Source organism: Aythya marila (genome assembly GCF_965140915.1).
Source record: "Aythya marila genome assembly, chromosome: 29".
In the NCBI taxonomy this organism is placed as follows: domain Eukaryota; kingdom Metazoa; phylum Chordata; class Aves; order Anseriformes; family Anatidae; genus Aythya; species Aythya marila.
In genome coordinates, this window is record NC_139070.1 from 2,359,142 (window position 1) to 2,363,989 (window position 4,848).

Below are 4,848 nucleotides of genomic sequence, written 5' to 3' on the forward strand. Positions count from 1 at the left end.
GGGTCCCTGTGGGGTTGGGGGGGACGTGGGGACACTTTTGGGGTCCCGGCCCCACCTGGAGCTGCAGCCGCAGCCGGGCGCCCTCGCTGCGCGCCGCCAGCACCGCCGCCGCCAGCGCCTCCGCCTCCGCCAGTAGCTGCTTGGTCTGGGGCACGGGGACATTTGGGGGACATGGGGGGGACATGGGGACGGGGACATGGGGATGGGGACACGGCGCTGTGATGCCCGGTAACGGGGGTGGTGCGGTCCCCCCCAAGGGTCCCGGCCACGAGGGAGAGTGGGGATGGGGATAGGGATGGGGACAGGGATGGGATGGGAATGGGATGGGAATAGGATGGGATGGGAATAGGACAATGATGGGGATAGGAATGGGGCAGTGATGGGGACAGGAATAGGATGGGATGGGAATGGGATAGGGGCAGCAATGGGATGGTGATGGGGACAGGGATGGGGACAGGAATGGGATTGGGATGGGGCAGTGATGGGGACAGGAAAGGGATGGGATGGGATGGGAATAGGACAATGATGGGGACAGGAATAGGATGGGATGGGAATGGGATAGGGACAGGAACGGGATGGTGATGGGGACAGTGATGGGAATGGGACAGCAATGGGGACAGCACGGGGATGGTGATAGGGACGGGAATGGGACCATGACGGGGACAGCAACGGGATCGAGGTGCTGATGGGGACAGTGCTGGGAAGGGGCCGCTGACAGCACGGGGCCAGCGGGAGCAACGGGCACAGGGACAGGGAGAGACCAGGGAAGGGCCGGGACCGGGACCGGGACAGGGACCGGGGAGGGGGCAGCAGCCCGGCCTCACCTTGGCCTCCCTGTCCCGCAGGGCGGCGCGGAGCCTCCCCAGGGTCCTGTGCAGCCCCCGCACCTTCTCCCGCAGCTCCCTGGCCTCCAGCTCCCGCTCGGCCTCCTTGGCCTCCGCCTCCTCCTTGGCCCTGCGCTCGGCGGCGGCGGCGGCCTCCCAGCGCCCGGCCTCGGCCCTGGCCTCCTCCAGCCTCTCCTGCAGCTCCCGCGTCCCCCCGGGAGCCTCCGGTCCCCCCGGTGGTCCCCCCGGTTCCCCCAGCGGGGGTCCTGGCACGGGGCTGAGCCCCCCCAGCCCCTCTCCCCCCGTCCCCTCTCCGACGTCCCCGTCCTCCTCGCCGGGGCGGCCTCCCCTCCCCGCGGCCTCCTCGGCCTCCATCTCGGCCACCAGCTGCAGGGCCTCGTGCTGGGACCTCGCCAGGGCCTCCAGCCTCCGCCGCAGCTCCCGCGGGACGCGGGCGTCGGGGAGGGGGCCGCCGGCCTCGTCCTCCCCCACCACCCCTTTCCCCAGGCGGTCCCGCAGCCCCTCCAGCTCCCTCCGCTGCCCCTCCAGCCTCCGCCGCAGCCTCGCTGCCTCCTCCCGCTTGGCCTCCAGCGCCCGGCACAGGGCTCCCACCTGGCTGCCCCCTTCCTCCGCCGCCCCCGGGTGGGGGTCCCGGTCCCGCAGGGCCCGCAGCTCGTCCCGCAGCCTCCCCCTCTCGAGGCGCAGCAGGGCCAGCTCGCCCGCCAGCCTCCCGTTGCGCTCCTTCAGCTCCTGCACCTCCGCGCCCCGTCCCGCACCCTCCTGGGGGGCGAGGGTCCCCCCCGGCCCCGTGGGCTCTTCCTCAGCCTTCCTCCTCCTCCTCCTCCTCGCCAGCTCGTGCTCGGCTGGTGGGCTGAGGCAGGAGCCTTCCTCATCATCCTCATCCTCCTGGGTGCGCTCCTGCTGCAGCACCGTCACCCCCCGGGTGCCACGCTCGCCCCGCTGCTCCTCTTCCTCCTCTTCCTCCTTTTTATCTTCCTCCTCCTCTTCCTCCTTCTTCTCCTCTTCCTCGCTGCTCTCTCCACAGTCCAGGGGGCCCTGTGGGACAAGGCAGTGGGGTGCAGCCCCCCACCACACCGCGGTCCCCCAGGGACCCCCACCCCGAGCACCCTACCTGCAGCTCAGGGTCCCCAGCGCCACCAGATCCGTTCTCTGCGGGCAGAAGGAGAAGACAAAAAAACCCTCTTTTCCCCCTTTTTCTCATAAAAACCACCGAGCGAGGCCGTGGGGGTGCTGCGGGGTGGGGGGCTCACCTCGGTGCACGTGGCCCCCATGGTGCAGGAGCTGCGCGGCCGCCTCCGTGCCACCGTGCTCGTGGGCCAGGTCCAGGGCTGTCCTGCGGGACGGGGATGGGGACGGGGACAACGGGGTGGCACCGGGGACACGGTGGCACGAGGACACGCGTCCCCTCCCCGTGCCCCCCCCGGGGCCGCTCACTTCTTGTCCCCGTCGGCGAGGTCGGGGTCGGCGCCGCTCTGCAGGAGCTGGGCGCAGACGGCGGCGTGGTTCCCCCGTGCCGCCAGCATCAGGGGTGTCTGGCCGTGCTGGGGGGGGGGCACAGAGCTTCCGTCAGCCCCTGCCACCCCCCCCAGGTCCCTGTAACCCCCCCCAGGTCCCTGTCACCCCCCCAGGTCCCCGCTCACGGCGTCGGCGACGTCCAGGGGGGCCCCATAGGCGCAGAGCAGCAGCACGCTGGAGGCGCAGCCCGAGGAGGCTGTGGGGGGGGGGGAGCATCAGCACAGGGTCGGCTCCCCCTGGGGGGGGGGTCGAGGTGTGAAGCCCCCCACCCGTCCCAGCCCATGGTGGGCCCCCCCCGGCACTCACCGGCCCAGTGCAGGGGGGTGCGGCGCTGCCCGTCCACGTGGCGCGTGTTGGCACCGTACTGCGGGGGACGGGGGCACGGGAAGGGGCCTGGGGGGCCTGCCCTGCGCCCCCAGCCCCATTCCCAGCCTTGTCCCCAGCCCTCTTGTCCCCATCATCAGCCCCATTTCTGTCCCGTCCTCGTTCTTATCCCACTTCTCACCCCAATCCCTGTCCCTACACATATCACGATCCCACTCCCTGTACCTGTCCTTGTCCCCATCCTCATCCTCATCCTCATCCTCATCCTCATCCTCATCCTCATCCTCATCCTCATCCTCATCCTCATCCCACTCTCGGGCTCATGTTTATTCCCATCCCATCCCATCCCATCCCATCCCATCCCATCCCATCCCCATCCCCACCCCATCCCCATTACCCACCTCCCTCTCCAGCCCCATTCCTGTCTCCATCCCATCCCTGTCCCTGTCCCCATCCCGTCCCCATTGTGTCCCCATCCCGTCCCCGTCCCCGTGGGGCCGGTACCTGCAGCAGGACCTTGACGCACTGGGGCTGGCAGCCGATGGTGGCCAGGTGCAGCGCGGTGCTGCCTGCAAGAGCGGCTGGCACCGGGGGCCACGGGGACACTGGGGGGGGGACAACACCCCCCCAGCTCCAAACAGGGGCACCCCACACCCCTGGGACCCCGGGGCGCACCCCAACCCCATGGGTCATGCGCTCCCGGCCACCCCGAGGGGACCCCGGGGGCCGGACACCGACCGTGTCCCCCCCAAACCGGGGTGCAGTGGGGGGGGGTCCCCACGGTGCCCCCCGCTCACCGTCATCGTTCTGCGCATCGGGGGGGGCCCCGTGGGCCAGCAGCAGCGTCAGGCACTCGGTCAGCCCCTCGGCGGCGGCCAGGTGGAGGCTGCAGGGAGGGGGGTGCGAGGGGCGGCTGCCACCCTGACCCCCTCCTCATCCCCTCCGTGCCCCCCCCCCACCCCCAGGACTGCGGGTTTTTTTTTTGGGGGGGGGGGGTCCGTACGTACGCGGATTGCCCGGCGGCGTTGAGCTTGGCGGGCCGGGCGGCTCTGCGGGAGGCCAGGGCTCCCACCCTGCCCACGTCGCCCCTCTCCACCGCCTCCAGCAGCTTCTGGTCCTGCTTGCTCCAGCACTGAGCCTGGGCGGGGGGTGGGGGGACAGCTTTTGGGTTGGGGGGGACCCCCCCACCACGCTCCGACCCCAAGGGTTCGGCTGGGCCCGGCCCCAATTTTGGGGTTCCCCCACGTCCCCATCCCTTTGCGCAACACCTTGAGGCTGACCCCGTATTTTTGGGGAGGGGGCGCAGGGCCCTGCCTCAGTTTCCCTTCTCGTTCCGCAGCAGCCACCCTGCCCCCCACCCCCCAAAAAATAAAATAGGACGGGGGGGGACACCCTAGGGACATGGGGACCCCGGTGGCACCCGGGGAGCCGGGCGGTGGCGGGCGAGCGTGTCCCTGCCTGCCCCAGCCCGCCCGGTTTGCCGGGGTGCCGCCGTGCCAGGCACTGTGGGTGGGCACCGGGACCAGCACCGGGACTGGGACCAGCACCGGGACCGGCACTGGGACCAGTTTGGCACCGAGCATTAAGATCCAGCCCCCAGGATGTTGCCATCGGGACCAGTTTTGGGGCCAAGATTTAGGGTGCGACGGGGACCCGTAGTGGGGTGACCTCTCCGTGCACCGCTGGCAGGGGACCCCTGAACCCCCCCCACGCCCCATGGGAGCCCCCCCAGCTCCCCCAAAGCACCCCAGTAACGGGACCCCGACCCCCCCCTGCATCCTGCTGGGCACCTGGGGGGGGTCCCCAACCCCAGGACACCCCCGGTGCCCCCCGACTCACCGCCGCAGGCGAGCTGGAGCAGGAGAAGACGCGCTTCATGGGGGCTGCACCCCAAAACGGGGGGGGGGGGGTCCCCAAAACCGAGGCCGCCGTCCCGCAGCGAGGCCGGGAGGTGCTGGGTGCGGCGTGTGGGTGTACTGGGTGCACTGGGTGCACTGGGCGTGGTGTGGGTGCGTTGGGTGCATTGGACGCGTTGGGTGCGCACCCTCCGGGCTCGGCCCCCACCACCTCCCCGCACCCATTTGGGTTTTATTTTGGGGTAGGGGGGCACCGCTGCTCCCCCCCCACCCATCCCAGAGCCCCCCTGCACACAGCTTGGCTCCAA